The 26368-nt window shown below is 34.2% G+C and overlaps 1 long non-coding RNA gene across 5 annotated transcripts in view; it reads left to right on the top strand.

Moving 5' to 3' along the window:
* LOC116591319 overlaps positions 1–26368 on the top strand; it is a 159532-nt gene that overhangs the window by 62612 nt on the left and 70552 nt on the right. For 2 of the 5 annotated variants that reach the window (XR_004285951.1, XR_004285950.1), the window contains exon 3: positions 10457–10615. This is a non-coding gene — a long non-coding RNA (uncharacterized LOC116591319). Of the gene's footprint in view, positions 1–10456; positions 10616–11458; positions 13210–26368 lie in introns of those variants that run through there. The other 3 variants (XR_004285948.1, XR_004285949.1, XR_004285947.1) reach the window with 3 other exon arrangements.

Genomic DNA, 26368 nt, shown 5'->3' with positions numbered 1-26368 from the left:
CTCCTTCACACCCTCAGCAACCCTTTGTATGATCATTATTTTTGCTTTCATTCAAGCTAATAAGTTTGCAGTGATAACTCATATTTTTTAAAAGATTTTATTTATGTATTTGAGAGAAAGCACATGCATAAGCAGGGGGAAGGGCAGAGGAAGAAGGAAAGAAACAGACTTGGGACTGAACAGGGAGCCTGATAGAGGGCTGGATCCCAAGACCCTGGGATCATGACCTGAGCTGAAGGCAGATGCCTAACTTACTGAGCCACCCAGGTGTCCTGTAACTCATGTGTTTTTAATTTCACTTCCAGTAACTAATGATGCTGAGAAATTTTTAGTATGCCTATTCACCTTTCATATATCTGCTATAGTGAAGTGACTGTTGAAATTTTTTTACCCATTTGTATCATTTGCTTTTTTATTATTGAGTTTAGAAAGTTCTTTCTATATTCCACTCAACATTTTTTGGCATATATATGATTGCAAATTTTTCCTGCAAGGCTCTCTGTATTGTCTTTCCATTATTTAACAGTGTTTTTTGAAGAATGGTGGTTCTTAATTATGATGAAATTAATTTTATCATTTAAAAATATAGAAAGTGTCTTATTATTATATCTATGAAATTTTTGCCGAGCCCAAGATCACAAAGATTTTTTTCTTCTTTTTTTTTTCTAGATGTTTATAGTTTTAGGTTTCCATTTATAATTTCTGGTTCATTTTGAGTTTATTTTCCTCCTGGTGCAAAGTATAAAAGTTAATTTTGTCTCAAAAGGATGTACAATCAATCTAGCACCTGTTTTGAAAGACCATCTTTTCTTAATTGAATTGCCTTTGTAAGTTTGTCAAACATTAACTGAATAGATATATTTTTTTCATGTTTATATCTTTACCAGATTGAAGAGATTAACTAGTCCTTCTTTAAAAATCAAGAATGAATATTAGATTTGTCAAATGCTTTTTATGTATCTATAAAGATGGTCATATGATCATATTTTCTTTTTCATTTCATTATGATGATTTTGTTTCTTTTGACTAAATACTTTTATATTTCTTTTTTATTTTCTTTCTTGAGTCATGGATTATTTATGTTTGTTAATTGGTTTCTAAATATTTAGTCAATTCCTAGAGATCTTTCTTTATTGATTTCTAATTGAATTCTATTGTGGCCAGAAAGCATATATTTTTTAAAGATTTTATTTATTTATTTGACAGAGAGAGATCACAAGTAGGCAGAGAGGCAAGCAGAGAGAGAGAGAGAGAGAGAGAAAGGAGGAAGCAGGCTCCCCACGGAGCAGAGAGCCTGATGTGGGGCTTGATCCCCGGACTCTGGGATCATGACCAGAGCAGAAGGCAGAGGCTTTAACCCACTGAGACACCCAGGTGCCCCGGGAAAACATATTTTGAATAGTTTTATTCTCTGGATAATTTTATTCACTGGAGGATCAACTGAACAAAAAATATAGGAAAAAAACAACTTATATTCAACAAAGCAGCCTAAGGCATTTCATATTAAAGAGAGCTCATTATTGTCATTAGACAAAAACCAATTATGATGCAATTTAACAAGAAGGTACATTTATAAGATAAAGAAATACAATAATCCTTAAGAGTTTGAAATGGTGCTCTATTTCACATACAGCAAAAATACATATATAAAGTAAAACTACATGGAGATACCATTTTTATTCTTTGCAGAATTATAATTGGAAGCAACCTATATATCCCTCAGAAAAGTGTGGTTAAACAGAACATTGCATTATCATGAACTAGGAGAGATATAGACCAAAAAAACACAAAAAGCAAAAACAAAAAAAAACCCACTGCATCTCTTTTTGTAATAACACAAAGTCTTCCAGTATATGCTAAATGAAAAATAAAAATCAAAATTTATATTTATTGGGGCACCTGAGTGGCTCAGTGGGTTGTGTTCAACTCTTGATTTCAGTTCGGTCATGATTTAAGGGTTGTGAGATTGAGCCCCCCATTGGGATCCATGCTGGGTGTGAAGACTGCATAAGACTCTCTCCATCCTGCTTCCTCTGCCCCTCCATCCCAGTCAGGCTCTGTCTCTCTAAAATTAAAAGAAAAATCTTTATTTATTAAACTATGATGCATGTATTAAAAATCATATAACATATGTTCCTATTTATCATTAAATATATTACATATTTCTGGAGAAATTTTTTAAAATTTGACAATATTATCTTTAATGAAGAAAGTTATTTTCTGGCAGACAAATGCGAAGGTCACACTTTTCATTGTATATCTCATTAATTCTGAATTATACTCTGAATTATGTGAATATATTACCTATATACAAAATTGTTAGTGATAAAAGATACATATATATTGTTATAAATAATTTAACAATAAAATTTCTTTCTAAATCAAATATTTATAACATAAATAAACTATTCTATATATATGAACGGTTTCTAAAAATATACACAAAACACTGACAACATCAGTTGCCTCAATGACTTCAATAAATATATTTATAACATTTCAATGTGGAATTGTGTAAATAACTTAAATATTTTTAATACACTGAAGTATTAAGATTGAAGTATTAAGAAATGAAACAAGGGGCACCTGGGTGGCTCAGTGGATTAAGCCGCTGCCTTCTGCTCAGGTCATGATCTCAGTGTCCTGGGATCGAGCGCCGCATCGGGCTCTTTGCTCAGTGGGGAGCCTGCTTCTCTCTCTCTCTGCCTGACTCTCTGCCTACTTGTGATCTCTCTCTCCATCAAATAAATAAATAAAATCTTAAAAAAAAAAAAGAAATGAAACAATGTTTCAAGGGTCCAGATTAGATATAAAGCCACTGTTCAATTCATGTAGTATCCTTGAACACTGTGTTTTGTGGTGTAGGATAGCTAGTGGTTGAGATTGTTTTGTGAGTTAGGATCTATGTTTGTCATTTTGAAAATTATCCATGTTTTTCTGAATTAATTACATTTGTCTATGGACAAATGTGTCATTAGCATGTGAATAATAATCCTTACAGACAAATGCTAACTTTATTTATTTAAATTTATTTAAATAAATTTATTTAAATTCTAGTAAGTAACACATAGTATAATATTAGTTTCAGGAGTAGAATTTAGTGATTCATCACTTACATATAACACCCATTGCTCATCCCAGTAAGTACCCTCTTCAATACCATCACCCGCTGAACCCATTCCTCCACTCCCCTCCCCTCCCACAATCCTCTTCAGTTTGTTCTCTATAATTAAGAGTCCTATGTTTGATCCCTCTTTTCTTTTTCCCCTTTCCCCTATATCCTTCTGTTTTGTGTCTTAAACTCCACATATGATTGAAATCGTATAGTATTTGTCTTTCTCTTGACTAACTTTTTGGCTTAGCATAATACACTCTAGTTCTATCCACATCATTGCAAATGGTAAGAGTTCATTTTTTTTTTTTTTTAAGATTTTATTTATTTATTTGACAGAAAGAGACACAGCGAGAGAGGAAATACAAGCAGGGGGGTGGGAGAGGAGAAGCAGGCTTTCCGCTGAGTAGTGGGCTCAATGTGGGGCTTGATCCCAGAAACGTGGGACCATGACCTGAGCTGAAGGCAGACACCCAATGACTGAGCCACCAGGTGCCCCGATTTCATTCTTTTTTACGGATGAGTAATAGTCTGGTGTAGCCACTCTGAAAAACAATACTGAAGTTCCTCAAAAAGTTAAAAATAGAACTACCCTACAACCCAGCAATTACACTACTGGTATTTACCCAAAAAGATACAAAAAATACTGATTCAAAGGGGCACATTCCCCCTGATGTTTATAACAACATTATCTACAATAAACATATTATGGAAAGAGCCTGAATGTCCATTGATTGATGAATGGGTGAAGAAGAGGTGATATATATATATATATATATATATATATATATATATATATATATACTGCAATATTGCTTAGCCATCAGAAAGAATTAAATCTTACCATTTGGCTAGAGTATATTAAGCTAAGCAAAAATAAATCAATCAAGAAAGACAAACACCATATAATTTCACTGGTATGTGGAAATTTAGGAAACAAAACTGAAGAACATAGGTGTGAAAAAAAGAGAGAGAGAAGCCATAAAACAGACTCTTACAGAGAACAAATAGGGCTGTTGGAGTGGAGGTGGGTGGGAGATGCAGTAAATGGGTGGTGGGTTGAGGAGGACATTTAACTGGGACAAGCACTGAGTGTTATATATAAGTGATGAATCACTGAATTCTCCTCCTGAAACTAATATTACACTATGTGTTACTTAAGAATTTAAATAAAAATTTGAAATATTGTTTTAAAAAAGCACTAGAGGGACGCCTGGGTGGCTCAGTTGGTTAAGCAGCTGCCTTCGGCTCGGGTCATGGTCCCAGCGTCCTGGGATCGAGTCCCACATTGGGCTCCTTGCTCGGCGGGGAGCCTGCTTCTCCCTCTGCCTCTGCCTGCCATTCTGTCTGCCTGTGCTCGCTCTCTCTCCCTCTCTCTGACAAATAAATAAAATCTTAAAAAAAAAAAAAAAGCACTAGATCTTTTGGGATTGGCTTCTTTTTTCCATTCAGCATAATCTCCTTGGGATCCATCCAAGTAGTTGTGTGTACCAACATTTCCTCCCTTTTTATTGTCAAATAGGATTTCATTGTATGTATGTACCACAGTTTAACATTTCCCTACAAATGAGTCCAATTTTTGCCTATTACAAATAAAGTTGTTATGAACATTTGTGTGTAGGTTTTTGTGTGGTCATAAGTTTTTATTTCTTTGACATAAAGACCCTAGAATGCAACTGTGGGATTTTATAATTATATGCAGATTTTTTAAAGAAACTGCTGAATTTTTCTACCTGTAAAAGCTCTAAGTTCTTATTCAGTTATTCTTATTTCTTCAGTGATTGAAGTCCTATAAAATTAACCCTGGATTACTATTAAGATTTTCTTCCCAGAAATTAGGATAGTCAACTGTTTAAATTAGAATATAGGCAGATGGTCAATGAATATGTGGTTCAATTCTAAGCCATCTATTTATAATATTTTAGTATTCAATCTGTTTTTTAAACAAAGCAGAACTAAATCTAAAATTACTCACTCTAATTCTTTTTAAGGCAGTTTTTTATAAGGGGCTTCCATAAATTTCACAGTTTAGATTTTAATTGTAATCATCAATGATTATCTTCTTTCTTTTTAATTTTTTTCGTAATACTATTTTTAAAGATAATAACTTTCAGAAAGTCAATTCCTGGCACTTGGAACACTCATGGAAGAAGTGACAAACTAAATGTAATAGAACATAAACAAAATGACTAATAATGAGTAACCAAATAGGAATTAATTGGCAAGGAAAATCAATTTAGAGTTATAAAATAGTTTCACCTCATTGATTTGCATAGCTCACTGAACAGTTACTATTGCTTGCTTTATATCCCTTTGGGTAGTTGTTCCCCAAGCTAGACTAAAATTATGGTTAGACTTCCTCCACAAACAAGGACAGCCAGATAAAGTCCAAGTATGCATTAAAACTAAGTTAAGCTTTTCAGTGTTTCTTTCCAGGGTAAATTTTAAAGGGAAAATGAATAAACAAATATTTCTGAAAAGATGTAGGATTAAGGTCACGTAGTTAGATATCAGCTCTATGTACATATAAGGGACATTTGTGACAGTTCAAATGAACGGTGGTTTCTTTCACCATTTTTAGTTAGTGTGTGATGGCACCTACTTAGAGAGGCACAGTTTTTAATAAACATTAATTTTCAGACACAAATTTTCATATATGCTCTAAAAGTCTCCTAAAGCAAAATTGCCTCCAAGTTGCCCCATAGTCTTTGTTGCACTGTGGGACAGTCTTAATTTTTTTTTTATTAGAAAAAAATATTGGTCTTATTTGTTGGCAACTTCACTATGTACTTTGTGTATATTTAGTTACTACTTTTCAATATGTAGGATTATTTGGTATATAATTTATATTGCCTTTCTCTCTAGGTCTACTTTTAAAAGCATATTTTTCTTTGCATAAGCAAAATCATAGAACTTGTAGTGTAGTGTCTTGTTAGAGTTTTTACTTTTGGAGTAGGTAAATTTCAGGACATGTTAAAGTTTCCTAGGAAATTATTTCATTAAAAGATTTACTATATTTAATATTAAAAAAAAGATTTACTATATTTAATCTATATGCTTTATCTCTGTGGTTTATTATATCACATATATATATATGCTTCATTAAAATTAAACTTCATTATTGAAGTTCTAGTTCAACAATTATTGTTACATTATGAAATAATCCCTTAACAATGTTTCTATAAAAAAGCTCTCTAATTAAAATGATATAGATCTTATCTTAAAATATTTGCATTATTAGTTTGTTTCAGGTTTTACTGGCAGTATAAATGCATCTTTACATATAATTCTCTTTCTGAATGTTTCTCATACTGTTGTTTTTTTTTCTTTCATTTATTTATTTTCAGCATAACAGTATCATTATTTTTTCACCACACCCAGTGCTCCACGCAATCCGTGCCCTCTATAATACCCACCACCTGGTACCCCGACCTCCCACCCTCCCGCCACTTCAAACCCCTCAGATTGTTTTTCAGAGTCCATAGTCTCTCATGATTCACCTCCCCTTCCAATTTACCCCAACCCCCTTCTCTCTAACTCCCCATGTCCTCCATGCTTTTTGTTATGCTCCACAAATAAGTGAAACCATATGATAATTGACTCTCTCTGCTTGACTTATTTCACTCAGCATAATCTCTTCCAGTCCTGTCCATGTTGCTACAAAAGTTGGGTATTCGTCTTTTCTGATGGAGGCATAATACTCCATAGTGTATATGGACCACATCTTCCTTATCCATTCGTCCGTTGAAGGGCATACTGTTGTTAAAAACAGAAACAAACAGAGACCAGCCTTGAAAATTTCCCGAGCAGAAAAAAGTAGCTTAATCATACAAACAGTTTAATTTAGCTTATTTTGTAAGGCTATCTTGACCTGGATCATTTCTTTCTTGTGCCTCTGGAAATAATCAAAAGTTGACCTGTTTCTCAAGGTTGATATGAGGTAGCCACTGAAAACTGTAATATTGTAGCCAATCACTGTGAAAAGGAAAAGTCACTGCTTTCTCACGACATAAGCTGCTTTATAACAGTGTACCCCTGAGCCTCATTCCATGCTCAGGCTTGAGTGTTCCTGGTTTGCAAACTGTCTGTCCTTTTGGGTTTTACCTCGGCTATTTTGAACCCTTGACATTATATAATTCAATGTCTTCCCAGTTTTGCTTTGTCTACCTGTATAGTCTGTTCAATTGAAGTTACCAACACGTTCTAATATAATTTATTAAAAAGTGATAGAAACTTTTTTTGTCCTACTGAATATATGTGAGAGATAAATCTTGAATAAACTAAAATAATTCACAGATGAAAAGAAAAAAGACTATAGAATTAAATAGATAAATGATACAAGCAACAATATAATGCGTTGTTTACATGATTTATGTATGGCATTTGAAGAAAAATTATTATTTTGCAAAGATAATCGATCATGTAAAGGTTATCCATTTTGTTTTTTACCCTCTTTCTGAAACAGTGATGAAGTGTTACTTACTCTTTTGTCACCTAAAATACCAGACTTTAAAGTGTATCAGTCCACTACTAACTGTTCTAAGGCAAAAGGATAAGAAAAATGGCCTCGTCTTTTTATTTCTCTCAAAACTAGTTAAACGGAAGATCCATATTTTGTACACAAAGTATTTCAATACTGTGTTTACAAAGATACTTTCCATTAAATACTGATTTAATCTTAGTTAAAATTTTAATAGTCAATTTTAATTTTATAATCAGTTTTGAGAAAGTCGAGTATATAAAAATCTTAATGATTTGCCAAAGATGCTTCTGAGAGTATTATGTCAGTCTGATTAGCTTCTTTTCATTCAAATAACCTTTTATACACAATAAGGTTAATTGTGCTGCTTCAAACTTACTTTCCTATTACAGAGTTCTTTCGAGGAGGAAGGAATAGAAAATAGGAAATAGTGTTTTTCTAACTATTTTTTCTTACTTTTAGATATATCTTGATACATTATAAACCATTTGAATTAATTTTCCTGTAGGTTCCAAATACAAGTCCTTGTATGTTATGAAAGTAATAGGAAGAAGACATCAAATGAGAATACAAACACTGGCACCCCTTTATGTAGCCCTCATGCCTATGCTAATAAGTAAAGTTATCAACATCTCAGGCAGTGGGAACAGGGGATTGGGTAATGAGATAGATATTTGAAACCCAGTCTGCCATTTACTGGCTTTGCTGCTTTGTTCATATCGTAGCACTTCTCTGATCTTGTTTCCTTAATCCTAAATGGAAGTAGTGATACTGTGTTACTGCATTGTTACGGCATCCTGAGATGATGTATGCACTGTGCAAGAGCTGTGATGCACGTGACTGAGAACTACCATAGTTATCAACCCCATCGAACCCATTTCCTGCTTCTAATGTTAGGACAAATTTGGTGCCAGTGTTCCTATTGACAAGGGATGAGGGTGAAGATTTATCTTGAATGAAAACACCGTAATAGAGTAAAAATTAAATCATCAGTATAATACCTTTTAAGCCTACTCCTCGTTATGATAATAGGTAGAAGAGTTTTATGCAACCTGGATAAAACTCCATACAATCTATCCTCCTTGTCTGCGATCAGTTTGTTTCTGGGAAGATGAAAATACTTTTTCAAGGAAACTTTGCCTTTACAAGAACATGTTCTGCCTTTGTGGAAACTCGGGAAAACATCATATGCACATCCAAGTCCTACTTTATTTCAGGGAATATATGTGAAGAGAATGCAAATTCTGAACAGACTTGGGTACCCGAGATAGACATGCATACACTTTCCTCCTGTGATGAACACTGGGATCTAGAGTAAATTTGTTTTGGGTGAACACAAGATTTGCTAGGAAGAGCTGCAAAAGTGCCTGTTTCATCCTAATTGATTGTTGCCACTTTTTTTTTTTTTTCTTTCAACTGGAATTAGAATAGGTTAAGCCATTCAGGGGAGTTTTGGGGGCGGATGGAAATGTTTTGGAAGTGGATAGAGGTTGTGGTTGCACATCATTTTGAATACATGAAAAGCCACTGAATAGTTCACTTTTCCCTCTCCCTTTGCCCCTTCCCTGCGCACTCCACTCCATTGTTTAGAAAACTAAAATTATTCTGTGCCATTCTCTGTGCACATATCAGGGAGCAGACAATGAGGATTTTTCACCTATTGATAGTATTAAAATTCCATGAACAAGATAATTCTTGAGAGGTTTTTTTGCATTGTTTTTATTGAGGTGAAATTGACATAACTATAGCCATTTTAAAGTGAGCCATTCAGTGGCTTTTCATGTATTCAAAATGGTGTGTAACCACAACCTCTCCCTTTACCCCTTCCTCACGTGTGCTCTCCCTCTCCTTCTCTCTCAAAATAAATGAATAAAATCTTTTTAAAAAAAGTTGTCTCTAACAATGATTTCAGACTTCGGAGTAATAGTGCAAAGCACCGGGGGTCAATCAAATGTTAACCCTGATATTTCTTGAAACATCACCGTAAACCAAAGAAATATTGTAAAAATAGTGTATGATTTGTCTGTTATGACACTTGCTATTATTGGTAAATGTGTGAACTGGCTAATCAAAATGACTTAAACTACATGGTTTTTACTCTTTTGGAAACATTTATTAAACTTTTCAGTATCTATTAAACTGGAAATTAGTTTTCACACAATATTGACAATCATATATATTTTTTTAAAATAAATTTTAGTCTTTTGGTTCCTTGAAGTCTTGTACATATCAGACCTTCATAGTTCACAGCAAATGTAGAGCCCAGCCATAATGATTAGATCCTACAAGTCCATGGCTTTGATTTGAAATTAACTATGCTTTGGACCTGGTAATACAGAAACTTGTCAATAGATGGTTATCAGAATCCCCCCCCCCAAAAAGACATGGGACTGTGGTTTAGATGTGATATCGAAAGTGTACAAGTTAGAACAGGCTAAGAGAAAGTGAGATGACACCTTTTAGCTTCAAAGTACGAAGTCTGTACTTTGTTTCCCATCAGATTTCTTATATAGAGATATCTCTAAAGGCAAAAAGAATTCATAGGAGCCAGGTAGCTGAAAAAAAAAAAAAAATCATGTACTCTAGTTTAACACTTTGGCTATTCAATATCCTTATATGCCCTTACTTCCAAACTTACACGTTCACAAAAAAAATTGTTTAGGTCATCATAATATAATTATACCTTGAATAATAATAGGAAATGTCAAACTTCTAAAGGAAAATAGTAGGTTTTTTTCAATTCTAAACTAAGATTTTATTATAAGTATTTAGGTCCTGGATGGCAGAATTTGTTGTCTTGGTTAGTTCTATTTGCCTCTTATCAGAATCTCGAATACATATTTTTTCCTGCCTGAAATGCTTAGGCCATAGTGCTGAGGAGGAAAATGCTGGAAGAGACGAGAAGAAGAATTTGGTCAGGAGATGGAGATTGTGCAGAACCTCCAACTCCACCAAGAAGAAAACAGATGTGTAAAAAATGGAAATCTCTGCCAATCCATGCAAAGGCCACATAAAGACCAATGGTAAAAGTTTGGGGGGAAATCTGAAGGAATTTGCCCTGGTATTTTTTAGTTCAATTCAATGTATAGAATTCACAAGCAATAGCAAATCTAAAGAAATAGAAAGTCAATTAGTAATTGCCTGGGACTGGGTGGGAAAGGGGTATTCACTGTAAAGGGGAACAATGGGTCTCACTGAGTTGAAGTATTCTCAAACTGGATGGTCGTGATGGGTGTATACCTCGGTAAATTTTATACAGATCATTGAATTGTACATTTTAAAAGGGTGAGGGGGGGGCGCCTGGGTGGCTTAGTGGCTCTGCTTTCGGCTCAGGTCATGATCCCAAAGTCCTAGGACCGAGACCCGCATCGGGCTCTCTGCTCAGCAGGGAGCCTGCTTCCCCCCTGCCCTGCTGCCTCTCTGCTTACTTGTGATCTCTGTCAAATGAATAAATAAAATCTTAAAATAAAAAATAAAAAAATAAAAGGGTGGATTTTAGGATATGCAACTTACACCATGATAAAGCTGTTAAAAAAAATCCTGGCAACTGAAGGCAGTATGATGTTAATCACTCCTCACCCTCCTGACCAAGGCTGCTGAAAGCAAATTCTGACAGCTGGATTTCCTCTAACAGTCACCTTTAAAGGGGTCTCCTGGAAATATCTAGCAAATTAGTTAGAAGGGGATATGAAAAAGAATTATGCTAAAACATCCCACAATTAAATATTCCCATCACATTTGTGATTCTTAAACTGGAAACCTAAGAAAGTCTTGAGTCTTGTGTAATTTCCAGATGTGAGCCCCAGAGGACTGAATAGCTGGTTTTCAAGATCTACAGAAAATTCGTTACTTTCTTTTCTCTCCAGTGAATGGTTTTGCTCTCATGGTGCATAAAATACAAATAATGAAGATTTCTGAAGTCATATTGTGAATGCATGCTGGCTGTTTTTCTCTGCCATTATTCATCCTCACGGTTTCACTGGACTAGGAGGGGGATACTGGAATCCTGGGATCACACAGTGGAACTTTGAGTCACAGGACACTTACAGGGTAACGCTGAATGACAGTAAGACTATCAATTCTTTGGAGCTTCTGACCAGGTCGATGACCCGCACCCTCGGCTCAGCACTGACTGGCTCCTGGCTCATCAATACAATCTGATTTCCCTGGGATCAGCTTGCCCTCGGAGGGACCACTGGGCATTTCCAAGCAAAGGACCACTGCCTTTTTACTCTGGGCCACCAAACCAGACCCCGGCAGAGGCTCCCTCATCATCTCCACCCTCTGAGGGGTTGGAGGAAGGATTGGGAAGCTCTCTAACTAAGTGTCATCAAATAGAATGCTTTGATGAGGCAGTCTCCACCATCCTGGTTTGCAGTCCTTTCCCATTCATGTACAGCACTGGGTTCAAGCCCGAGGTTCCCGAGAGAGGTGGCTAGCCTAAAGACTTCGTCCTGTGATAGATCGCTGGATATAACTCAGGAACAGCCAAATAGAAGAGCTGCACAGGGTAAGGTATGGGGAAAGGGCGTGTAGCCTCCACGGCTCTCCAGGCTGGCCACTTCCCCCATACCTCCACATGTTCACCCTCCCAGAAGCCTTGAAGGAAAATAGTCTTGCCAGCTATTTTAACCAGATATGGGTGAATGAATCTCAAACAGGCTAAATGCAGAAAGAACCATAACGAGGCACATTATAGAGAAACTAGTGAAAGACAAAAAGAAAGTCTTGAAATCTTTAAAAGATAACTGGTCATCATAGAATTAGGATTCTTTGCAAAGTATTGCCATATCTTGCCAAAAGCCCATCCTCTAATACTTCTACCAGTTTCAGCTCAAACTACTTTTAAAAGCAAAATCTCCCAAATTCTAACCACCGTTCTGTTGACTTTCTCTTTGGCAATGATTCCTGCTGACAATATTCAAATTAATTATAGATTTTAGCTTTAATCAACAGAAATTAAATCTGCCAAATGAAACAAGAAGGGAATTTATGAGAAAAATTAATTGTAGCCAAAGGGTTAAGCAAGGGAAGAAAATAGGCTTCAATAAATGAAGGGTCAAAGATTAAATTTCAGTCAAAATCCCATAGAAGATGTGTGATAAGTAAAACACTTCCAAAGTTAGCACCATTGACACCATCTTACTGGCACTATATGCCCAACTGGTACAGTTTCCCCTGGAAATGATGTTCTGTTGCTGTGGTCCTCAAAGCATATTCCCCACTGTGTGTGTTCTTTCCATTTAAGAGACTTTATAATATCATTTGTTAATAACATCCAGAGCTATGAAAATGTTATACATCTATACAATTAAAAGCTTTGCTGATACATAAACAAATAGACACATAAAAAGGAAGCTTACAGTGTCAACATATTTTAGCCATGGATCAAGAACAGGACAAGCTTTACAAATTAGATTCTTCCTCATCTCTCATCCATCAGAAAATAAGTACCATAAACTATTAATCAATTGTCAGAGGTCATCAAAATGATCATATATAATATCAACCTATCAATTATTGCTGCCTGCAATTATTGGCTGCTCATAAGCCAGAAATAAAACTGAAAACAAAATATGTAATGCAAAATTAGTAGGAAGGAAAAATAGAATAAGGAAAACATAACACAAAACAGAGGCTCATAGGGGAAGGGAGGGAAAAGTAAAACAAGACGAAATCAGAGAGGAGGCAAACCATAAGAGGCTCTAATCTATAGGAAAAAAACTGGTGAGTGCTGTGAAGTGTGTAAACCTGGTGATTCACAGACCTGTACCCCTGGGGATAAAAATATATGTCTATAAAAAATAAAAAATTAATTAAAAAAAAAAAGGAAAAAAACTGAGGGTTGCTGGAGGGGTGGTTGGTGGGGGAATGGAGAAAATGCTTGATGAGCATAAAGGAGGGCACAGGGCGTAATGAACACTGGGTGTTACATGCAATGGATGAAACACTGAACTTCTCATCTGAAACTGATGATACACTATATGTTAACTTATTGAATTTAAATGAAATAAGTTAAAAAAGAGAGGAAATATAGAAAAATTCTGTTAACACTTTGGATTTTCTGTGACTGAATAGGAGTCAACTAGACTTAATCTGTTTATGAGGTGTGCTTCTCTTATAATGAGATTTATCTAGTTGTGTTAGGTGATCCAATGGACACATTGGAAAACCTTCTAAATTCTTAAAAGATAAGTTTAATAAAAATTAAAATCACAATTCTTACACAAATATACAAATGAACTTACATTAAATATTTTATTTAATTATAGTGAAGGAGTAAAGTAAATATTTTAAGGAGAATTCAAAGAGACACACTTACAAAACTGAAATATTTAAATAAATATGAAAATGGACATAGAACTGGATTGTTCCAGTGAGGAGAGTAAGTCAATTGAAACTCCATCAGAAGGGATAGAATGAACATAGGAAAGAATTTATAAGAAATAGTGGTTTTGCATCATTACCAGATGTCTTAAAATTTACAGAATTATAAAATAGTTCCTACAGAAGAATCATATAAACTGGAATGGTATGTTATAGATAATGCATAATTTTCAGTAAAGTCTGCATTTTTAAATGAGTTCCTTTAAAATATGTGGTGATATTAGAACACTGTATTTCCCTATAAAAATATTTGATTTTTCAGTGATTGTTATCTAGCTATAGAATTATTTGTCTGTAGACTTGTCTATAGAAATATCTTTATTTGAACATTATTTTTCTGAAACAAAGAATTTCCAAAAAGTCAACCAGAATAACTAGACAATTTCAGTTCTAACACAGTATGTTTAAATGCATTAAGATGAAATATATTAATATTTTCGTTAGAGTTTTTTTTATTATGAGCCTTTGTTTTTGTGTGCAAGCTGAAACTAAATTGTCTAATATATTTTGATTTTCTAAAGGCCTGAAAATAAATATTTTGTAGGAAATAAATATACAGTCATGTTTTCTATAGCATAGAGAACTATCAGAGCTAAACAGCTTAGTTAGTAACCTAAGCTCATGAAATGACAAATGTAACAGTTTTCTTCATCTTTGCATGCCTTTAAACTACCAGAAAAGATCAAAATAAAAAATCAGGGGAGGAGAAATAATTGCCATACTAATTATATACTAATTTAAGTACGGTAGAAGTTTTTTTAATCTGGAAAACTTTCATCAGTATAATAAATTGCTATTTTATAGCTTTGGAGATTTACATAAATTTGTTTGATACTTAACCCAGATGCTTGACTTGCAAGAATTTTTTTAAACAATTATTATGTAGTGTGTCTTTAGATTGGAAATAAAATTCACATTTTTAAATCTGGAGGGACTCTCATAACAGATACATATTTTTATTGTTTCCGATTAACATAATTTATTAAATGCTAAATTGTATCACCATGCTAGCTGAGTTTTGCCATAATGAATTCTTCTGTTTCTAATTGTTTTATAATGGCATCCAGTAGAGGAACTCCGTCAAGTGTTAACAAAAATAATAGTTTCATCATCTCAAAACAAATAGTTGAAAAGGTATAATTTACCACATAAGGAGGCTTACTTCTAACCTGTTGTTCAGTAAAAAGAAAAAAAGAAAAACAATGGTAATTGGCCTTAAGTGGACATAAAACGTGATGCATTGTAGAGATTTTTGGATTGGTGTTTTCTCTTACTGCTCTTGCACATTCCTCAGTCAGTTTCAGTTGTTAGTTAAAAAGCAATCTGATTAAACCTACTTAACTCTGAGAAGTGAGTATATGAGAATGGTAAGCATCCAGGGACATTTATAATTTAAAGCTGAAAGGCTGCTTACATAAATAAAAGTCTCCAAATTGTTATTTCAGTCTCTGGCAAAGGTTTTAGGAGAAAATTTTCTATTGTTCTATAAATCCTCCTATTTAACCAAAAGTAAATTTGCATAGTAAAATTTGGATGCTATATACCTATTCTTTCACATTGTGGTAGACAAAATAAGAGATTAATCATATCAGAAAATAATATGATTGCTGTTTTATTTTTACATACATTGAAGGATTTGGACTAGGATTCTGACTAGGAGTTTCAGGGTAACTAGCTACTCTAACTGCTCTGACACTTGTTAGCCACAAGCATTTGGTATGTCATTTGACAATGTTTCTTTATCGATAAAATAAAATTACAACAATGGTACAGGAATCTTATGAAGATCAAATGATTCCTTATGGTGTTTTTTTAAGATTTCTTAAAATCAATTAGGTGTGAAACATTGTTTTTAAAAAAAATTATTGTATAAATTCCCAGAACTTAAGTAAATATTTTTCAGAAATGGCCCATTTCAGGGGTTAGGAAATATTTTCTGTTAAAAGGCCCGAAAGTAAATTATGCTTTGCAGACCATATGCTTGCAGACCCTCTAGTCTGCCCTCGAGTGAGGGCAGCCATGACAATAAGAAATTGAGAATGTGGCTGTGTCCCAATAACATTTTATTTATGGACACTGAAACTGGAATATCATGAAACTGTCATTTGTCATGGGATATTATTTTTTGATAATTATCAAATTATGGTTACATAATGAAGTATTCTGAACATGGAGGTAACACAAAAAAGGCAATGGCTTGAACTTTGGAGGCTCTTAACATTGCTCCTATTCAACTTCCCTCACTTTAGTCAGTGAAGAAAAAATCTAACTCCATAATCCCTAGAGAATTTCTTACGGAATGATTTGAATGACATCTGCAAGAGTCATGTAAGTTGTAAAACCTTGGACAATTAGTTATTGTCATTAAGTTATTACAAAAATATCAGCTTGGAAGCTTATAATATATTTTCATTATTCAAATAGTCTTTGAAATAATTCCATAAATTTAGAGACTACCTTAAATTCAGGACAATAAAATAGACAATGCTTCTGTTCACACCAATAAAGGTAACTAACCCAGTATAGTAATTACATTAATATTTACAGATTTTTAAATTGCTTCATGAGTTTAATGAGCAAAAAAAGACTCATATCCAGCTTCGTATTTCAAAATAGGGTAATTGGCTTTCAATAGGTAAAAAGAAAACTGTTCTTTAAATTATATATATAGCAACATATTCACACGCAATGGGACTGGCTTGATGTATGAAGTCATTATAGTTCATCAAAATGACAAAACTATGTTTGCATTTTGCAAAAATATAAGCACTTTGAAGGTAGAGGTAGAAGCAGCCGGATTTCTACCACTTTGAATTTTTTTTCCTGCATATTGGCATATGACACTTGGTGATCCACTGGACTTCTTTAAGCTCTGGTAGTTCAGGCAAGTAGATAATGTCTAATATCTATTGTGATATAATTACTATTAGTGATGGCATGTGATATTTAGCATGAGAGATCGGAAATAAATCTTAATTTAATGACAAACTGCAAACTGAATTTTCATTAATTAATTTTCTTAAAGCGCTGCCCTAATTCCAGGTATCTACCGAAGTTTCAAACATAAATGTTGACTCTCTATATCTTCACTTTCCTTAATCTCTCAAATCCCTTTTACTTTCCATTTTAAATTGTATTTTCACCTTATAAATTGACTTTTAGTTCAATTGAACTGAATCATCACATTCTCTCTTCCAGAAATCATGTTTTTATTTAGAACAAGAACTGAAAGTTAAATTCCATAAAGAGGTTAAAGATTGCATTAGTAAGGATATAGCTGTGGTGGTTCTGAGAGTTCTAAAACCACAGTGGCTCAATTACAGAGCTCAGTCCTAACTCACATATGACCCTTGGTGATCCACTGGCCTAAAATCTAGGCTGGTATGTCAGGTCTGCTCTCCAGATAGAACAAAGCCACTTCTATCTTTCTGTCCCTCCATCCCCATGATGCTCCTTCATTTAGCTGGTCCAAGACGGCTCAGCATAGAGCCACATTTATAACCTGGTGGTAAGGGGAGCAGAGAACATAGGCAATCAAGTGTTTTCTTAAAAAATTTATAGTTTTCTTACAAAATTTATAAACTAGACCTTGCATACATCCTTCTTCCTCCTGCTCACATTGACTAATATTTAGTCATGTTATACACCAAACTTGAGAGGAGGCTGAAGAGTTATAGACTTATTTTTGGTAACCAAATGCTTACTCAACATCGAGTTATGTTACTATATGGGTAACCCAAACAAAATCTATGCTAAGTTAGATATTTCAACTGAAACTTTTTTTTTTTTTAAGATTTTATTTATATATTTGAGAAAGAGACAGAGATAATGAGAGAGAGCATGATCGTAGGGGAGAGGGAGAAGCAGGTTCCCCACTGAGCAGGGATCCCTAAGCAGGACTCCAACCTAGGACCCTGGGATCATGACCTAAGCCAAAGGCAGATGCTTAACCAATTAAGCCACCCAGGCACACCCTCAAGGGAGACTTAAAACATGATAGACAAAAGATAGCTCACTATGCTTAAATTATGCTTAAATGTTCATGCAGGTAACTGAGAGGCAATTATCCTAGCCCTTCACAATAAAACAAGGGAATAAAATATAAGACATGAAACATTTTTTAAACTCTTTGGAAATAACTGCACTATAAGCTCCGTTCCTTCTCTTTGAATAAAGCCAAGAAGGAGGGAATCTCCACTCTTTCTTCTACAGTTATACTTACTGTAGATTAAAAAAAAATTAAAATTTAAAGAAAAGCTGCTTCATCCTCAGAGTAAAGAAAACTATCTTTAGAGGTATCTTCACTTGATTTCTCAGAAAGATTAAGGGACAACAGAGATTGGTACTTGCATTTGGTCAGTATAAATTTTTTTTAAAAATATTTGAATATTTTAGGGATGTGTGAGTGGCTTAGTTGGTTAGAAGTCTGCCTTCAGCTCAGGTCATGATCTCAGGATCCTGGGATCAAGCCCTACGTCAGGCTCTCTGCTCAGTGGGGAGTCTGCTTCTCCCTTTCCCTCTGCCTGCTGTTCCCCCTGCTTGTACGCTTGCTCTCTCTCTCTCTCTCTCTCTGTGTCAAATAAATAAATAAAATATAACAATATAAAAATATTTGATTATTTCAAAACACTTGAATATATTTGCATGAGACATATTTTATATGTTCAAATATGTACAATTATATCTTTTTGGTTGTGAGATTCAGGATGAGATCTTTGTATTTGTATTTTATTTACAAAATAAAGAAAAATACAAGAAGGTGTTAAGCAGAAATTAAACTGCAGACATATAAAGAATGTTCTCTGAAACTCTATACAGTAACTCCTTTATCCACTGTTTTACTTTCCACAGTGTCAATTACCTGTGTCCAACCACAGTCTGGAAGCAGAGGATCCTCCTTCCAACATATTCCTAACATAAGCCAATAGCAGTTTAACTCTACTTCACAATGCCTGTTTTTCATCTCACTTCATCTCATCACACAGGTGTTCATCACTTCACAACATCCCATGAAGAAGGGCAAGTACAGCATAATAAGATATTTTGAGAGAGAGACAGAGATCACATTCACATAATTTAATTACAGTATATTGATATGATTATTTTATTTTTATTCATTAAATTACTCTTAATATCTTACTGTGCCTTATTAATAAATTAAATTTTACCAAAAATATGAAATAAAACCAGCCCCATGTCAGGCTCCCTGATCATCAGGGAGACTGCTTTTTCCTCTGCCTCTGCCCCTCCCCTCTGCTCATGCTCTCTCTCGCTCTCAAATGAATAAATACAATCTTAAAAAAAATAAAATAAATAAAATCTTAAAGAATTAAAAAAGTAAAATTCATTTTAAGTCATTTTGAAACTTGTGTCTTATTGTCTGACCATTATAGGGACTGGAAAGATGATTAACTGGGATATGGTTCTCTATATTCAATATTAGTTAGCTTTTAATCTGGATATGAAATAATACTTCTATTCTGTTTGTGGTTATCCCACCATAAGTAACGGAGCTAAATTCGCGGTTATTTACCTCCACCTCTGTCCTTGAAGATAGAATTTATAGGAAGAATATAACATGATATATATTCAGATTCTTTAAGTTGTTATTAGTATTATGTTAATATAAAGGAGCTTTAAAAAAGAAATAGGGATGCCTGGGTGGCTCTGTGGGCTAAGCATCTACCTTCAGCTCAGGTCATGATCACAAGGTCCTGGGATAGAGTCTCACACTGGGCTCCTTGCTCAGCAGGGAACCTGCTTCTCCCTCTGCCTGCCTCTCCCCGAGCTTGTGCTCTCTCTCTCTCTCTCTCTCTGACAAGAAAGAAAGAGAAAGAAAGAAAGGAAGAGAGAAAGAGAGAAAGGAAGAGAAAGATTAAGTCATTGGATGACTGAGCTTTGCAAACAAGTAAAGATAACTAGGGATGGGTAACTATTACAGTGCATGGAACATTCTTCGCAAGTATCCATTTTAATCAGTAAAACTAATTGGAAACCTTCATTAAGTATTTTTCATGGTAAATGGACTACTTCTACAATGTTACTGGTTCATGGACTGTGATTCATAATATTACAAAGTTCAGGTAACTACTCAAGGGTTGCTCTTATATGGAAATAGAATTTATAAATTAAGTATAATTCTGTCCACCAAAATGTATTTTAATTCAGCTCTCAATTAGTCATGAGTCATGCACTTCCTTTCAGGATATATCAGTTAAATTACTAAGTAATGCTCAGAATTAATAGTTATGGGACCTTTTAATAAGACAACATTGAATAAGTTTTCAAAGGAACTTAGATATCATTTTGAACTATAGTAATGACTCACTAGCCCTTTAATAAAAGTACGCATGAATTTAGCACTTAGAAGATTCTTTTAACTGGATATATTTTACTCTTTTCCTAAACGTGTAATATCACTCTTAAATTCTCTCATGTCACAGTAATTATTCTATGTCACTTTCTGGAAAATAAATCTGTCAGAGGACTCAAATACCCCAACTGAAGAAGGTGAGAATACATCTAGCAGAAAAAATATCAGAAAAATACTTCATAGCCTGATAAGGGCAACCAATATTTGGAGTATAAAATATGACCTTAAAACAGTCTGATGCCATTGGAAAAGAGGCCCCTTCTACCCTGTAGAAGGGGATTGGAAAAGTTTTTGAAGCGTAACTCCCTAGATTTGCACTTAAACTGTTATCCAGAAAATCTATCTGCGAATCTAGCTGAACTCATCTTCACGGACTGCTCGCCGCAGTTAGACTCTATGTGCAACAGGGCAAGGCCAGCTACAGGACAAAGTATGTACTGGATTTTCAGCTCTATAAAATTCATGCTTTATTTACAAATTAGGTCTGTCTACTGACTGCAAATTAAGGTTGAAGTTTAAAATGTAAACATTTAGGTTAATCAGAGTAACAAGGCAAATGTCAAGAAAAAATTCATAAGCCTCTTATATTACCAATAGCAAGACTGCCATTTGGTAAGTCATCAGAGGAAGTCCTGTTTAAGCAGTAACACTGACGGGTAACTTAAATATCATTTTGGATATCCTTATTTTATAAAAGAAAAACTGAACAACCAAATTCCTCATGTTTGCAAACAAACAAAATTCCCTGGTGCCAGGGGTATAAGCAGAATTGGCAGCCAAGACAAAGTGAATAAGAAAGAACTAAGATGTATTAATTGACTAATTTTACATTAAAATGATATTTTGAAATAAAAAGAGGGAGACTGTAGAAAATAAGCATAAGGTTTATATCGCAACGCTAGAAGTAGAAGGAAATTAGAGGAAGAAACATCTGTGGATGTGATTTAAAGGGAGACTAATTGGATAGCAGATGGCCTCCGGATTTCACCATAGAGACTAGAAATGTGCCAAGAGGGCTGCTGAAATCTTACCTGGCCAGGACCTGGATACCAGTGGGACTAAGCCAACAATGGCAAAGGCTGGAAAACACATTTCTTGGATGAAAAGGCCATTCCTTATTCTCCATTGCTGGGAGTACAAGAAATTTCACTGGGCCTCAAGATTTTGAGGATTCCCATTCGTAGAATAAAATACAACCAGGGCTCTGAGCTAAAGCTAATATAACACAACTGAGGTCAGAGACCTTGACACTTAGAGGGTCAGAGATGATATGCAAAGAACAAAGGCAGCACAAGCACTTGGATTGAACTTGCCAGTGAACTAAACCTAAATTATAATTATAACATTTCACATATCTGAGATGTTATACTATGTAAAAACAAAAACAAAAACAAAATGCACGCACATCTCCCTGTACCTAAGTAAAAATAAATAAATAAATAAATATATAAATAAATAAATAAAATGCAAAACATACAAGATAGATTAAATAATGAATGGTATCTTTTGAGAAACAAAGAGTACACATTTCAAAACTCTCCTGCCTTCTGTATAATATAAAGTATGACATGTTTAAGATTAGACAAGTTGCCTAGAGCCCTGCTTCAGTCTGTACTGTGGAGATAGTGTTTCATACAAGCCTTAGAATTTCTAAGCAAGAATTATTCTTCTAACTTATTCATAAGGAAGAGGAGAAAATTCTAAAGAAGTAAATTGAATCTGTACACCGATGGCTAGATTTCTTGCTTTTAGAGAGAAAGTTTTATCTAAAATAGCCTCTTAAGTATCTCTTGCTCTATCCACCGGTACAATCCTTTGCTTGGCAAAAGGAAACACTTAAAGGTTGAAGTTAAGATTAAATAAAAATGTATAACAGAGAAATGCAAGAATTTTAAACTTAAAAAAAAAAAAACCTCTTTACCATCTCCAATGTAGTAAATGTAAATGCAAATACACAGTAACTACAGAACACCACAAACCGGATGGAGGGAGCGTGATAAGATTTCTTGAAAATAAGACTAAAACGCGTTAAATTTTATAGGCACATATGAAAATCTGATTGCATAAATATAAAAATAAACATTTTAAACAATATATAAAACTAGAGGAGATTTAGGGGTCGTCCATTGTTAAACCTAGTGTTCATACTAGGTGTTCTAATGTTCTATTTCAGATCTCAAACACTTTACAATATGGTTTCACTCAACCTTCTCCATAGGGCCCAATATTGCTTTATATTTGTTTCTCTTTAATAAAAAATATTTTATTCATTTATTTTAGAGAGAAAGAGCCTGCACAAGCAGGGAGGGGCAGAGGGAGAAGGAGAAAATCTGAGGCAGACTCTGCTCTGAGTGGGAAGCCAAATATGGTACTCAGTCCCACGATCATGAGATCATGACCTGCGCCCAAGCTACACGTGGGTTTATTAACCCCAGGTTCCCCTTGTTTCTCTTTTTAAAATATTAATATTAATATTAATATCCTGACTGCCTCAACACATTGGCAGTTAGAACTTTTCAGCATGAGTTTTGACTTGCTGCTGTCTGTTCCAAGTCTGTTCCATGGATCAAGCTCTCAGCTGGCTCTGTCAGCACCCTTTCACACCCAGGATTGGCAAAAGTCTCCTACAAATGCTGGTCATTGGGTTACTTAATATTTCCTGGTGTTTTTCTTAAATATGACCATACCCCTGAATATATTCCATTATTAAATTCTCTCTGAAATCCAGCTTGAGGGTGCTCTTATATACATTCTATATATACATATATGTATTGATTTCTGTGGGCCATTTTATTTGTTTTATTTTAAACCTGAATATTTACCTTTATTGATCTATCCTCTTTTTTCCTTTCTCAGGTTGTTCTTTGTATTCTAAACTTGTTTATGCTCAAACTTTAGCGTGTTTTTTGCCTTGTTTGTGTTTGCTTTGCAATAAATGTTTTGTAGTTTTACATCATCACATTGATGATGTAAAATTATAATTCATTTTGGAGAAAGTAACGAGATTATGTCCTATTCCTCAGTGGCACCACCCCAGTGAGTTGCCCTAACATCATTTACTGAAGAATTTATTTACCTCATAATCTCTAAATGCCTACTATATATAATTTTACATCTTCATGTATAGTAGAGTTTACCTCTAGTTAAATATGTCACATTCACTATATCTTTTAAGTGGCCATTTTGTCAAAAATTGTAAAAATTATGAGAACTTACCCTACTTATAGGTAACAAATTAGCTTGCCACAATTTCATGTGTGCTGATGGGAGACACAAGTATTCTGGGATAGAGACAAAGGCCTTTATTACCCAAGATGCTGCAAAGCAGACTGATCTTCATGCTTTTGATAGATCTCCTTGACATTAACTACCAAAGATATATGTGGAGTAGAACCCACACAGACATTGTGCACACAGCGTGATTGCATCACCGCTGAGAATTGTAAAGCTTAGGGAATTATTAATCTTGTATAAAATAACTGAAGGAGGACGTTTTGTTTATTATGCTGGGCAGTAAACAAATATGACCTGTTCACCAGAGGGAAACACTATCTCAGTCTTTCAAAGATGTTTGTTATACAAACATCCTTGAAAATATAATCAAAAGGCCAATGCCACTGCATGGTACGGTGTGCAGAAATGCAATAGATTCTGGATGAAAATCTACCAACATTAAAAAAGTATAAGAAAAGAACTGATTGAGTGCACAAATTCTGTCATTAACCACACTCTGAACATTTTAATTGATTCTTTCCTTTTACACAGCTAAATCCCTTAGATCTAGATAGACAAATCATCCACAAATACTGATATGTTTGCTATTTTAAAAATCTGTGGCACTAATTTCACTTTTCTTATCTAATAACAGTAACCAGAATTTCCAAAAAAGCTCTTAGCATTGTATTCCTAAACATACACACATTCATTTTCCAAACTGAAATGTTCAACTCTATTCAGTACATACTGAAATTTTAAGTGGGTTTGTGGTTAAACTTCGGGAGAAATCTCGTTGGTCCTTTCCAGGATCCTAAATAATTTATATATTTTTTAGAGGGTTGGGGAGGGCAGAGGGAGAAGGAGAGAATCTTAAGCAGGCTCCATGCCCAGCACAGAGCCCCAGGTGGGGTTCAATCGCACATACCTGAGATCGTAACCTGAGCTGAAATCAAGAGTCAGATGCTTAACCAATGAGCCACCCAAGTGCCCCCTAAATACTTTCCTTTAATCAGAAATAAAACTAAGGGTATTTCTTACCTTCAGATGAGTGTTTCCTTATTACAGGGGTATTATTTCTAAAATCTCCCTATAATGTTCAAAAGAACTATGAAACACAGTGAGAGGTTGTGGTTTTGGGTTTCGGGCTTTTAAAAACATATCCTTTCATTTCTAAAATATCTGCTGATAGCCTTCTATATGTCTTAAGGGCACTAGCACTCTCCCATGACCTTTTTTCTCCCTTCTGTGCACATTTCAATTTTAGTACTCATTATTTTATAATAACATTGTTTATGGCATTTCATACTCTTACATAGTTATGTGACAGAAATATTTATTCTTTATTTATATGCTCATCATGTCAATCCATACTCATCATCAGTCATTTTATCTCAGATTTTTTTCTTTCATTTCTATTTTCATTTCTTTACCTGGCTCAATTTAATTGCTAAGTGAATATCTTTTCCTCAATAACAGTTTATATGTGTGTTTATGTTAGTGAAAGTCTACTGTTTTTATACTTCAATGAGTACTTGACTGGATAAATGTTCTTAAGACTACATTTTTTTTTTCCTTTAAGATCTATACACATTTGTTACATCAGTTTTCGGTATTGACAACTATTATAGAGAAGCCCTAATGCTAGTCCATGTTTTCCTCTTGGGAATATATAATGCACATTTTTCTGCCAAGATGTTGAATATATATAAAATTTATTTCTCACATTCTATAGCATAAAAAAGCCTCAGAGTTGTTCTTTCTTTATCAAATTTCCTTGACGTTCAGTTTGCTTCTCAAATTACAATATCTTTTTTGTTCTTTTTTAGTATATTTTTGATAATTTATTACATTTTTAATTTAAGATTTTTACTTATTTATTTTACAGGGGGAGGGGTAAAGGGAGAGGGAGAGAGAATCTCAAGCAGACTCTGAATAAACGCAGTGCCAACAAGCTTATCTCATGACCCTGAGATCATGACCTGAATGGAAACCAAGAATTGAATACTTAACTGACTGAGCCACCCAGGTGCCCCTTTTTATTACATTTTTTAGAACTGCTTTGTTTTTCTATTTATTTTCTCATGTCCTCAATCTTTTTCACTTCATTATGCTGATTTATGAACTTATCTTTTAGCAATTATTTATTTCAAATATTTTTTTATTGAGTAACTTCACAGGTTTAGGCACTATTTAGAAACTTTCTTCTCTTGGGTTAGGTTTTCATGCAGGCACAGTTCTATAGTATGCTATAATGTGAAGATGTCAGTGCTGAAGACATATTGATAGTACTGTTGTGTTTCAAACAGAACATGGGGAAAGTGAAATACTGTCTGTAGACTCTGCTTCTTCTGTTTCCACCTTCTCATAAATTTTTCCATTTAACATCAGTGAAGTAAGCATTGCAATAAACTTAAAATTTAAATTTTAACACATTTAAAATGACAGATAAACCTTATTTATAAGAAATCATTGGTACATGTATATATTTATTGTCCTGGTGATCACATTCCTTCAAAAACTTGAATTTTCTTTTTTTTCTAATTACGGGGAAAAATTATGATACATTTTCACAGAGGACTGCAACATATACTGTAACCTGTGAAATGTAACCACCCAGTCTCCAGGTGTTAAACCTACAGGGAAAATGATACTTGAATATAGATTACGTTTTCATGGTCCAATCTAATAGGCAAAATGTTACATTTATATTTCTAACACAAATAGCAGATGTAAATATCTTTTGAAAAATGTCTGTTTGCTTAAATAAAAGCAATAAAAGTCTGAAAGAGGAACTTGTGAA

The sequence above is a fragment of the Mustela erminea genome, chromosome 5 (genome assembly GCF_009829155.1).
Source record: "Mustela erminea isolate mMusErm1 chromosome 5, mMusErm1.Pri, whole genome shotgun sequence".
NCBI classification, from domain to species: domain Eukaryota; kingdom Metazoa; phylum Chordata; class Mammalia; order Carnivora; family Mustelidae; genus Mustela; species Mustela erminea.
This window is presented reverse-complemented; position numbering and strand designations above follow the sequence as displayed.